This window comes from Cygnus olor, chromosome 2 (assembly GCF_009769625.2).
Source record: "Cygnus olor isolate bCygOlo1 chromosome 2, bCygOlo1.pri.v2, whole genome shotgun sequence".
In the NCBI taxonomy this organism is placed as follows: domain Eukaryota; kingdom Metazoa; phylum Chordata; class Aves; order Anseriformes; family Anatidae; genus Cygnus; species Cygnus olor.
This window is the reverse complement of record NC_049170.1, coordinates 15368740-15382524: the sequence shown is the minus strand read 5'-3', so window position 1 is coordinate 15382524 and position 13785 is coordinate 15368740. Positions and strand designations below refer to the sequence as shown.

The following is a 13785-nucleotide window of genomic DNA, read 5'->3' as shown; positions in this document are numbered from 1 at the left end:
GTCTCCCTGGCCTTTTCCTTCAGGCCTGTGAAACTGTTTCTCTTACTTATGTGACTGCTAAAACAATGCCAATTAGCAATGACTGTTTCCTGATGTTGATCCTTATGCACAAGAGGCAGAAGAGGCACTGCCAGGGACTGTGTGCAGAGGCATCAGATGAGATGATCTGTAGGAGTGACTGGATTTCAGTAGTGGTCCTCTGAACTATTTGATCTCAGAAAGCAGAGCTATGGAGCACACTGTTATACACCCTCCTCCTTTTCTGTATTTTGACTCAAAAGAAGAGACAGTGGTGACATTTGTGGTCATATTCCGGGTTGTAGCTGTGCCATGTTCAGGGAAGGAGAGAGTGTGCTGAAAGCTTAGTATTGCACGAAAACCAAAGTTTCTATACAGAATCACGGATTTAAAGCTCTGGCATGTTTTTGATCTCATAAATACTTACAATATCTAGAGAGAACGTCTGGAATTTGGCTTGTTTTATGTAGTGTTTAATATAGTTGAGGTAGATGCGAAACACTATGGGACACCTTAATTTTCCACATGGAGTATTGTTCCAGGATGCTTTTGAAACTCTTTGGCTCCATCACTATTGTACTATACTTGTTAAATAGAAGATGTTAAATAGAAACAGGTGATCACCTGGTGAGGGCAGGATCAGCTGGTACTCTGCATTTTGACATGATGTCCACAGAAACATATCCTGCTTTAGCGCTGCAAAGACTGTAAGAGTACAAGTGTTTGTTATTCGAGTGTGGCTGGCATTAATCCCTGAAGTCAGTGTTATCCATTCCAGGCTGTGGGACTGCATAGTGAACAGATGTGCCAGTGCATATGCACAACCCTTATGTGAAAATACAAACCACTTGTATTTTGTTAGAGCAAGGTTCTGGTATTGCCGTTCTCCCCTTGCCTTAGACAGACAGTATTTCGAGATTAAAACACATCTGCAAACTGTTTTTCTGGTGGAGGGGCAGGAAACGTTTTATAGGCATTACATAACTGTACAGTATGAATATTCAAGCTCCATTTTATTAAAGTATATAACTTCTCTGACATAACTGGGTTATTTCTTCCTCTAAATTTAGCATACAGCAACACTGATTTGCTTAATAAAGAGCAATATTTACTTTAAGATTCCCATGGTATTAACTTTGGAACCTAAATCAGTTTCTGATGGCTGCAGTGGAGACTGGGTCAAATCCTTCCTTTTATTTTTTATTTTTATTTTTATTTTTTTTTTTAAGAAAAAGAGATAGAGATGGGACTTTTTTTTTTTTTTTTCAGAGTTAAAGGACATATAGCAAAAGCAGACATCCAAAAAGTGCTGAAGAAAGACTAAATGAGGAGGTAAAATGTAAAGTAGATACTTTTATAATCACTATATGGAGTTTGTAGCCACTTTTCCATACTGAGCTAATTATGAGAGAGTTCCCAGAAGATAGAAACCAAATAGGTCTTTATTTTGGCAGTGATCATTCTAGGTGTTCTTTAATGGGCATTATTCTTGCTAAATTATGAATGAGCTTTATAGTAAGACAAATGCCATTATCAGAGTTATTTATTCATGGGCTGTCATCTGTAACATCCCCACACTAGTTTTTCTCAAAGTTTAGTATTGATCATTTGCTTTAATCAGATGCATCAAGGGACACTCTAAGAATCAGCAACTGCAGCTTTGAGTGTCAGCATCTCTCACTGGGTCTCTGCCAGGCTTAAGTGAGTACTGAGGCAATGTCAAGCATTAGGTAACAGGAGCAGTAAGTGGGGGCTTACTCTCCTTACATTAGGATAAGTGTACGTGTGTCCCCCAAACTCTGACTTGACTGATGATTAATCAGTCTGCACTGACATGCCCATTACTCTGTTTTTCCAGTTGATTCTGAGATTCTCCAGAGCTCTGCGGGGATGATGCCCTGAAGAATTGCTGGGAGTGCAGAAGGGCCTCGTTCACCCTAATGGTATTGACTGCTGCTCATTCTGTCGCGCCAGGTAAGATCTTCTAAGATGAGAGTAAATATTCTCTGCTCCACAGTAGCTCAAACCAAGTCTAAAATCAGCATTACAATGCGGAGGCAATTTAAAATGATACAATGTCTATTACTGTTTATATTGCTTACAGAGCAGAGAGGCAAAAGGCATGGTGTCAGCATCTTGCCTGGCTCAATGAGTGCTTGCTTCTGCATTGATCTACATGTGGCAGAGACTGCCTTATTTTCACTCTCTAGTTCTTTACACAAAGAATCAACTTTACCAGATACTAAATCCAGACACACACAGCAAGAAATCTGCCCTCCTTTTTCTTTCTTCACTGATGTATCTTGTGTCCCCGAAACACTCTGGCTAGCAGACACTTCACTCAGGCATGAGAAAGGTAAAGTCTAGGTGTGTTAGTCTCCATAGACTTCTAGACTCAGTGGGGAGAAATGGGCATCTCTAGATGTTGATTTATCTGAGAAGGGTGTTGAAGAGACAGAAGAGAGACTTAGACACAGACTATTTCTACACTACTCAGCTGAGCCAGGCAATCACACAGCCCTGCACACCAGCGCATGACCATCCATATGGTCAGATTGTGAGCACCGTCAGTGACATCCCAATGCTCTCCCAGACAGTGCCCACACACAGCTCAGGGCTCAGCGTGGGCCTGACACATTCTCAGTAAGTGAATTAATGTAGTTAGTCTGCTTTGGGGACTGAGAGAATTGTATGGATCTGAGAAAGTTAGCTCAGAGTCAGAGAGTGGGTCCAGTCTCATTTTCTAGTGTGAATTTCTCGAGGTTTGTAACCAAAGATGAGCTGAATCCTACAGTAAACATAATTTTCAGTGTTTTGGAGAGTACTACAGCACACCTGTGATATAGTGTGGGAAGAAATAAGTTCCATGTCAGCACAGTATAAAACAGTCCTAAAACCCTGCAACGTGCCCTTAAGATATATATTTGTCATATTGGGATCATATCAATAAATTAAAGTCCAATCCATTATTTTTTTCTACAGTGAATGGGAAACGCTCCTTTGAGGAAAATTCTCTTTTTCAGTGCCAGAGCACAGATCATGGCAATTTCACTGAGATGTAAGGTGTTACCCTGGTGTAAAAGCTGCTGGAGACTCAGGACTACTGACTTCAGAGCTCAGTCTTTAACACCAGAAAACTCAGGAAATCTCAGTGAGTAATTTCAAATCCAGCTCCATACTCAAAAATGATTTGTGAAATAAGACATTTCCTTATTTTTCATACAGTCCATTTAGCTTGTCCAAATATGACAGAAAAAATATTTGTTCCCATTTAGATTTTTTATCAGGATAACTATGCCTATATAAATGATCTATAATATAGTACTTTCACAAATATCTTCTACTGTTATTACTAAAGATTTCAACATATTTTTAAATCACAGTTTACTACAGCTCATTATGTTTTAGCACAGCCTGACCTCCTTATCTTCCTACTGGAAAAGATAGTGAGAGACAGCATGTACATATTCCTTTAAAATGAGATATACAATTCCCTCTTTCCCTCCCCACTAACACACTTTTTTTTTTTTTTTTGAATTCCAAAGTCCCATCGTTTTGCACAGCCCCATCTGCTTCTATTTTGAGGCAACTATTCTTCTGGCTCTGGAGTGCCGGGTAGCACTCCTGCTAAAGTCTGTCACTGTCTCTGGTTAATCAGCTGGAGAAGCTGCTGCTGCTATCTCTGCAGCACTCGGTGCCCATGACAGCCTGGGGAACAAGAGGGTTGGAAGAGAACCTGCTTCTCCCACATGCTAGTGGAGAACAGATCACCCAGCCACCAGCCTTCCCCACACCCCCCATGGTAAATGTGTCTATATGCTGCATGCTTCATGCTGTAGCAAAAAAACAAACAAAACAACAAACAAACAAAAAAACCCCTTATATATATATAGTTTTAATAGATATGCACAGGAATTGAAGCTCTGTCCAGCAAAATGGGTCATGTATTAATTTTTAATGATTTAAATTGGAAATATCCAAGGTAATCCTAACACAGATCAGTAAAGTGCCACGGGCATCTAGGAGGCAGGCTGCACATTTAGTTGAAATAGTCATTTTGCTGGTTAAATTAACACATTTTAAAATTAGTGTGGTGTACACTCTGGTGGGCACGTGGTGGAAATTTTACTGAAACAACACTGCAAAGTTTTCAGCTGGATGAAGTATTTCATATTCCCGCCTTTCTAGTGAAAGGAAACATGCTTGGGAAAGAAGGCCAAGCTTCACCATGAGTCACAGAGCGGCAGGTCCAAGCGCGGAGGGCAGGGGGCACCAGGCTGCCACTGCCCCTGGCTCTTCCACCAGGCTGCCCTGCACGGACGGCTGCCCCCTTTCTGTGCCGACTGCCCACCCATGGCACCATGGAGCCTGTGGCCAGGAGGCAGCCGTCTCTGGTTCCAGTAGGCTTAGCAACACGGCAGCGTCAAGCCCTGGTTTACACGGGGAGCAGCTGCCCCGGCACTCATGGTGAGGTGGGCGGCACAAGAGAGTGACCTCAGCCAGAGTTTGGGTCTTCATTTTTTTCATTCATAGAACTCCCCTCACCTGGTTTCCTCCTAGGTTCAGGAGTAGGTCTGGATGATCTGAAACTGCATCCTCTGGTGCACATCCATGACATTTAGGGTCTCCATCCTGAACATGTCACTTACAGATGTCTAAACCAAGTAAAATGGGGTTTACAGTTTTAAAGCAGGTATGCACTTAGGAAAATGTCACCCATACTTTTCAGCTCTGCCTTTTAAAATATTTCATGATGGAGTATTTCACCACATGAACCTCCAAATGGAAGCCTATATTTGCATAAAAAGGACTTTTCTCATTTTCAGTGGTCATTTTTATTTTTTCTGTCTTGGCAGCAAAGTTGTCTTTTTATTTTATTTTATTTTATTTTACTTTCTGCTTTCTGAGCTTTGTCAGGTCTTAGAATATTTTTCTTGTATAGTGAAGATAACATCTGATGAATCAAATTTTTGACATTTTCTTGCTTGTCAGAAAAGGCATTCAGAGTGCTGTTTTTATAAGACCTAATCTTTACATTCTACAGCAATAGCTGAACTTTCCTTTGAAATCTATATGTGATGTCCCTGCCTTCCTTCCTGCATTCTAATCTCTGGGCATATACAGTTGTGAAATGTCATATATGCCATTTACACCTCTATTCTAAACGATCTGCAGTAAACAGCCTTATCACACTAGTGTCATTTTCCTTTCAAAGCTTGAAATGCAATGTGTTAATTGCAACCTATTACTTATTTATGATTACTGCACCAAATCCACATCTGCTTTTTTTGCAGTTCTGAAATCATGTTCTGGACCATTACTGTTTTTATTGCTATTACTGTTATTTATTGTCATTATAAAGGTGTGCATATGTAAATGATACTTTTCAACTAAAATTAAGGCTCTTTTCTAATTTCAATATATTTAGAGAGCGCTGAATTAAATAATGGCAATAGTAATTTAAAGACATAAACACACCCCACATACAGAAAGACTGCTGACTATGAAGTTCAGTGAAAGCATGTTTAAGGGAAATTGTCAAGATACAAAGGGATTTATGCATGCATTTATTACTTGCACTAGTGGGAGTTCCACTAATAAATCCCTCGGGATGAATGTGAGCCTACATTCTTCAATGCTGCTGGAGCAGACCTTATCTTCAGCAATCATTTTATTTCCACACTTTAATGTCCCCATTCTATAGTGAAGCTCTCTATAATTTTTCTAAAAGATTTTTTATCAGTCTTGATCAAGTGTGTTAGTTGATAAATGGTTGAGAGGTGCAGACTACAAGGAAAGATGCAATGAGTCATGCTGTCTCCTAGAAACCAGACAGCAAATAGCTTTCAACAACTATTGCAGTCTTCCAAAGTACCCTCCACTCCAGTACTCTCTCAAGATGTAATACAGTCTGCCACGTTACCTGTATCTTTGCCTGCCCAGGAAAATTTGGGAAGCAACTGTAATGAAACAAAATTAAAGTGGAGTTCTCAGTACCTACCCAGAGGAACGAGAATGATGCTGACTTGGGCATCATGCAAGAGCCATTCCAGGGACCTCCATGTGCCTCCCATGGTGCAGCAGCATTGCACATAAGATGCAACACAGAATATTGCAGTGACTGTAGGCACATTCATTGCTTGGTGAAGAGTAAGTGCCAGCTGGGTGACACTCAGTTATTATCCCAAGACACAAACAGGGTCTTTGGGATGGTGGGATGCGAGGACTCCCTAGGCCTGAGTCAGTAACAGAGGTTGAACCTCACTTAAAAGTTGCTCAAGAAAGCACTTGGGTTGCCTTGTCTAGCTGCCTACCCACACAAAATGAGTTTTTCCTCTTAACACTCCAGTGAGATGGACTGGGATTTTTATTCTCACTTAGCAGATATAAATACTAAGAAAAAGAACATAAATAATTTGTCTGAAAATGGGGCAAACCATCATAAGTGTTAATGGTACTGGACCCAAGAGCCTGAGACCCTCATTTCTGTGCCCTGATGATCCAGCCATGTCTCTCTAGATCCTGTAGCAATAGTTTCTATGGCAATGACCTACAAGAAAAAAGTTATATTTGCATATGCCTTTACTGATCTTGCATTTCCTTCGTATTCTTTTTGAATAGATTAGTAATAAAGGATAAACACTGGAGGAGCCCTGTGTGGAAAGACTGAAGGACAGCACCAAACCCCGTGTTCTTTCCCAGCTGCAGTGCTGCTGTGAGCCCTGACCTTGGCTCCAAGTCTGCAGAGACTCTTGGGGATCTCTGTCAGCCCTAGCGTGGGCGCGCTGAATGTCCTCAGGCACTCTCCTCCCTCTTACCAAAGCAAGCATAAGGAGCACGATACTGCTAATGCCTGCCTGTGACTCGCTGTGTCCCCGAGCTGCTCAGATGTAAGCACCCTGCACAGAGTGCCTTTTGTAGTTGTTCCCATTAGGGACCCTATCCATAGGTCTCCACAGTGGTACCACCAAAACCTCATGCATGCTCTTCTTTAAAGATGAGTGTGCAAGAAAAAAGTCATTAAATGAGCAGGAGATTGAGGTTGAATGGAACTTTCTTTGTATAAACTCAGTTTACACAGATATTTGAATATAGCTACTTTATCCTGTCTAGTAGGAATGTATTTACCCTATCATTAAAAAACAGATCTTTTTCTATTCTTTGCCTAAGAGCCTGTTCTATATGCCTATCTGCCTTGCATCCATATCCAGCTTTTTGTAGGGAATGTGAAGGGAGTCTTTAGCAAGTCCTTTACACTGTCCATAAGGTTACTATGACACGGCAATCTGGAATCTGATCTCAGGTTTCCAGGACCTGATCTTGAAAGGTCTGGGAGGACGATCTATTTATCTTCCCTTATGATGTTTTGTTTCTCACGGAACCAATCTCTTCTTTCTGTTTGCTCCCACTTTGAGGTCGTAATCCCCTGTTTGTGATACCAGCAGGATTCCCACAGCAACAGATTATGATGTCACAGGCAGAGATTTATGAAGCCATAGGCAGAGAAACAGGAAGAAGGGCTCTGTTGTGAGACGTCCCAGTCTGCGAAGTCTTTTTTTAGTAATTGTCCAAGTGGGAGGAAACCCATCTCACAGAAGTTATATTTTAACCATCTAAGCAACTGGTTTTCAAACTGTGACAGAGCATGGATATTCAGCAGCAGGTTTTCTGCTTTTAAGCCCATTCATAAATCCTGAATGAATACTCTCAAAACCTTTGAGGCGATTTCACAGGTGTCACTAACAAAGGAGGAAAATGCATTGGCATGGACAACACTTATACCAAATGTCTTTGTAAAATGAAAGAAGAGGTAAGACAGCTATGGGAGCTGCACAAAGCTGCTCAAGGGACATCCTAAGTAGTGACTGTGCCTGGGGTGGCCACCGTCCCTTTCACAGCCTCATGGCAAGCAGGGAAGTAAGAGTCTGTACTTTTTCAGAAATTTTTCTGGTTCTCCGTGAATATCTCCTTGGCTCTGTCTTGCCCGGATTGCTTTATTTTGGGCAACACTCAGTGCCCATTGCAGACCTGTTAATGAGACAAGGCATTTAAGACAGAGATCTGTGGGACTTTCTGTGAGTGAGCTGTAGGGCTTCAGGTCATGTGACTGGTCAGCCACATTCTGTAGTGTCAGGCTCAGATGGGAACTAAACCCCCTCTGCCCCTGTATGCCACACAGGTGCTGAGCAGAAATGATGGTAGATGGCTGTCCAGATGGGTCTGGCACCTGAGTCAAAGCAGAACAGCTTAAGCACTGCTGTGGAAATTGAAGAGGTCTGTTTGCCAGTGTGTGTTTTGGGAACTGAATGTGCAGGCTTTGCTCCCAGTGTGTGAGCCTTGATTGGTTTGCACATTCTTCCCTAGCTTGTTCTTATGAGGAACAATAGCGACTCAAAGTGTGCCAGTGACCACAGTATTGTTTTGAATCTAACTTGCACGGTGACTGGCAGGCACTTGATCTGGCATTTTACTGAGGTGTAACTGAATGTGATTTGTATAAGAATTTCCTCAGCAGTGGTTCTTGTGTCTTTAGTGGGATTTTTGCCCAAGTTCTAGACCTCAGCTTTCCCTGTGGCTTTGGACTGAATTCAAGCCAGAAAGATCCAATTTCTCAGATCAAAATTAAATGCCATAAAGAATAGCTGAAATTCTTACAAGAACATCTGAAATGCAAAACTGACATTGTCTCAGAAATCTCACAAGTGAGGTTTCTACAGGGCCAGTACAGCTGAAACCTCCTCTAATTTCAAAAATGTGAAAGCAAATCTATCTTTCCTCCATTTCTTTTCAAGAAGAAAAGCCTGTATGAAAACCACATCAAAAACTATAAGTCAGTGTCAAGTCATCAGGCTGTTGGAAGCCCATTGCTGATTTTCCCATGGTCACAAACATGAACAGATAAGGAGACGAGTCTTGTAGTCATACAAGTCACACAAATTACCCCCTCTTGAAAACAGATTTATTGTTTTTTCTGCTGCAGGCATAAGCTGCACTTTTACAGCAACATGAGTTACTGGTGTCACTTAGAAGTTCCAGCACCCTTCTACTTCTGCTGTTCATCACTGTCCTCCCACTGCTCTTTCTGTTATGCTGGCAAAACCATTCATATGAACTCTCTTATGAACTTAATCAGAGAAATGGTGACATAAAGGCATGAACAAGCAGCCTGCAGTGGTAGGTGCAAGATCACTTTTCTTGGCATGAGTTCTGACTGATTCTGCCTTAAAGTGCATATGTAATGACAGTTATATTTGCATATCTATTTGTTAGCTTAAATTCTCCTCATTCTGTTGCTTGTACAGATTATATCTATACAGAACTAAAATTTACCTAGAATGTTTTATGGGGTTGTCCCAAAATACTGATCCTGGAACCAACTGAATCATGGTTTCAGTCCCAGCTCTCTCCAGACCTACTCTAGTTTTGACACAATCTGAACATCCCTCATTTGCCCTAATGTCAGCCTTTGACCTTCACATATGTAGGATAAATGTCAGGTAGCAGAGCGTTCAGAGGGTTTGGTGACTGCTGCGGGGCTTTCAAGATAACTCTGATTATGATACTTGATTTACTACTTCTTGTTGGAATCGTATAGACATTCTGATTATGAACAAGCACTAAACAGCTGTGGCACTAAAAAGAGATGGGCAGACACAGCAGGCAGAGCCAACACATGGTGCCTGATGTAATTCCATAAGGCTGTTACTGATACATGATTTAATGTCATTCACTTTAAGAAGGTCATTCAAAACAACACTATTAAAAAAAGTGCAGAATTAAGTAACAATCACACTGAAATTTTTGGAGTTCCTCATTGTTGAAAAATTAGTTGTAATGCTATTTTAAGTTTCTCACAAGTAGAGCCAGAAAGACAGAAACAAAGTTTCCCCCTTAAGAGGGTATTATTTTTTGCTCAAATTTCTTAAGTTTATGTCTTTCTACTTTGTTCCTTAAAAACTTGTCCAACTTTTATGAACTACTGCATCCTCAGTAACAGAAAAAAAAACACACAAGTGTTAACATTCATTAGTCTCTCAATGTTTTGAATGCCAAGTAAGAAATTAATAATAAAAAAAAAGAAAGTGTGTTTCTTCAATATGACTTATATTGGTCTTACACCCACACTTTCCTTAAATAACTTTTAGAGTGGAACTCTATCTATTCACTTTGTATATCTCTCAGCCCACAGTAATGATTGTTAGGACCTGTAGAATCCTGCCACTGGAGGATGTAAAGTGACTTTACAGACATTATCAGATCATGTCAGTAGTTTCATGATCTCTATTTCAGAGATGCGGGTTCTGAGGCACAGAAGTTCAAGTGACATTCCCAGGGACTCAGAGGAAACCCTGAACAGATGAGAAGCCCAGAATTCCCAAATTCTTTGTCCTGCTTACAAATCACAAAACCACTCATCTTCTGTGTACCTCAGAGATTTTTTCTATTCCTGACCATTCAGAGATGTCTATGTACTGAGACTTTTCTGCAAAATTCACTGTGTAGCAAGTATAATTTAACAAAACTTTTAAAGTAAACAGTTAAAGGGCCAGAATCTAATTATTGTCATATTAGCCTTAGGAAATGCAAGAGATGTGTTTCTGCTGCATCAGTCCCCGACAGACTCTAATCACAGCTCCAGGTCTTCTTTGCTTAGGCCATAGCATGGGGCATATGCCTGAGAAGTGTAAAGATCTGTTATGGTCAAAGGACTGAGCCCAAATATTGATGGTCTTGCTGGGTTAGACTGTGTGTGTGCCAGCTAGACTGTGTGTGCTCCAGTGATTGCAGAAGTGCTGGAGCTGAGTACATTCTGACAGGCCACAAGAGACACAATCCCCTGGGAACAAGTCTGTAAAATTTAAAACCACCTTCAAGTTACTCTAATTTTGTTTGTAAGCCTGACAAAGAATTAAGGAGTCATAAGAAACTCCCCAATGCTTCTCTACTGACTGAAAAAGGAAGTAAACCCATTGTCTGTGAAAGAGGGTCCATCTATGTGTGCAAATGTTTATCTATCATAGAATCATTAAGGTTGGAAAAGACCTCCAAGATCATCTGGTCCAATCATCCCCCTACCACCAATGTCACCCACTAAACCACGTCCCTAAGCACCACATCCAACCTTTCCTTAAACACCCCCAGGGACAGTGACTCCACCACCGACCTGGGCAACCTGTTCTATGTTGCAGAGATGATCTATATTGCAAATATATATCTATATTGCAAAGATATTCCACATATAATCCTATACTTCTTCTGGGTTAGAACCATAGAATCATAGAATTGTTTGTGTTGGAAGGGACCTTGGTAATCATCTAATTCCAGCCCCTCTGCCATGGGCAGAGACACCTCCCACTAGCACAGGTTGCCCAAAGCCCCATCCAACCTGGCCCTGAACACTTCCAGGGATGGGGCATCCACAGCTTCTATGAGCAACCTGTCCCAGTACCTCATCAGCCACATAATAAAGAATTTCTTCCTAATATCCAATCTAAATCTGCCTCTTTAAATTAAATTGACATGATTCCCTGAATCTAGTTCAGGTTTAAGAACAAAGATGCATTTCTTGTGTTTCCCAAAGCTGGCTTGCTTTAGTCAGATGTGATGCTGGGGAGGGGGGGGGTGGGGAGGGGAGGGGGACACTTTTTGACTCAAGTTTTCCCTGCTTGGTGCTACAGACCTTGCCTTGGCTCCTTGATGTTTACTACAGGGACGGGGAAGAAGTAAAGTTCTCTTTCAAACCATTACTTCCTTGCTTCATTGTTATTCAAAGTACTGTTTTCTAGTTCTTAGCCAACACATATTGAAATAAATGTAACACATGATACCTTATAAGTAGGCAGAGGTGGGAGAAACTCTTGGGATGACAAAGTCTTCCCCATCCCCTGTTTAACATAGGCAGTCAGATTGTGTAATTCTTTCAAAAAAGTTAAAACGTAAAAAAAAATTTTTACTTTTTTATGGTCTTGCTGAAAGAATGATCCAGGACTTCATCACTCTAATGGCTCTTTTTAATTTCTTCTCTGCAGTCACTGTTGTTAACTTAGAGCAGTGTGAAAATGCTTGGGCTAATTTTAAACAAGCAGCCTTTGAAACAATCTATCTGGGCAGTGGTGCTAAGCATGGACTCTCTTGGTTTGCTTCTGAGTAAGTAGACATATTTGGCTATGTCTACACAGAGGCATGGCATAGTATGACCAAATCTGTAGAATGATACTTGTTGCTGAAGAATCCACATCCACATTACAAACATTTTGGGGATTTTACCTACTCTGCTTGGCTGAGCCTGATCCCATGGATTGAACCCCTAACAGTGGCTGGAAATCACAAGGTGAACTTTTATCACATGCTAGATAAATTTAATCTGAAAGGAATCCAGAGGGTGCCCCCTAGAAACATTCTGCAAAGTGAAGCAAACAGATCAGGAGATCTACTTCAAAAGCATACTCTTGATCTGAATCAAAACACTGGTGTAAACACACCTTCTGTCTTCGTAGGCTAAACCTACCACAAGTGTGTAGATACAGACAAACCAAAATCACTCTTGCCATGCTCTGAATGGGTCAAATGTGACCCAGCTGTGTCATGGGAGTAGAGTGCTGTGATCTGGCTAGTATTCTCTAAGGACAGCTTAAATCTCTATCCTCTTACGTAATCTTGTTCCCCGTCTCCTTTCCTAATATAAAAGCTATTCCCCATATCAAACTGGGAGTGATTTTCCTGGCCTGCACCAGTTTGAATATGTCTTTTTGGAACAGGGAGAAACAGAACTGGATGTGTAACTCCAGCAGAGGCCAGTGTTTGGAGCTCATCATTTAGATTCTGCAAATGCTCATAGACATCACTACATCAGTTACAGGCAGTTCCCATTTCAAGGCTATTTCAGCAATTGTATCAGAAATTTAGCCATCAGCTACAAATAAGACAGGCAGACACTGCAGACCTAGAATAAAAGAATTATACTGTTCTGTACCACTTTTCACAAGCCTAATCTGGGCAGCACCCAGAGAAAATTGTATAGATGTTTAGAACTGATCTATAGTCAAGAACATAGGAAATACCCAGGACATATATATACACATATATATATATACACACACGCTATATATATATATAAAGTGTGTATACACACACACACATATATATATATATATATATACACTTTTCTCTCCCACAGCTCAGACCTCAACACTTCTGGAGTTTGAAATAGGCCATTGATGGGGCAATTAGGACTTCAATGGGACAGTTAGGTTTTTAGAACTGAGTATTCTAGATATGCGCATTTTTCATAGAATTTACTATATTTTGTTGTCTTATGATCCCCCCATCCCTGCCTACATAACCCATTACTTTGCATTTATGCACCACAGGCAGAAGACTTGACTATCTGTGGGAAACAAGGCAGATGGGAGAGAAGATGCCTAGTTGTAAAATAAAAGATTGAAAAGACAAAGAATAATGGAAGAATTTCTATTTTTGACAGCTATACATCTTAAATGCATACAAAACTTAAAATTTGGAAGGCAGCACACTCCCAAACACTTCGCAGTTGCTGTCATTGGGCATTTTGTGTCAGAAATATGATTCTGACTGACATTTGTGGGAGTAGCATTCACGGGAAAGATTGTACTGAAAAGTAGCTTTGATTTGGCATGTCTATATTGTACCATAAAACATACTATAGATATTCCCAAGCCAGTTTCTTATCTGGCTTCAGGACAGAGTAGTTCCTTTTGTAATTAGCCATGCTGAGGAGCAGAGTTAATT

General features: G+C 40.8%; 1 long non-coding RNA gene across 1 annotated transcript; it reads left to right on the top strand.

Moving 5' to 3' along the window:
- The first annotated feature begins 1941 nt into the window (after positions 1-1941).
- LOC121065506 lies at positions 1942-13475 on the top strand. Its single transcript, XR_005817120.1, has 5 exons — positions 1942-1992; positions 6640-7828; positions 8999-9192; positions 12048-12165; positions 13389-13475. It is a non-coding gene; the product is annotated as an uncharacterized LOC121065506 (long non-coding RNA).
- The last annotated feature ends 310 nt before the right edge of the window (positions 13476-13785 follow it).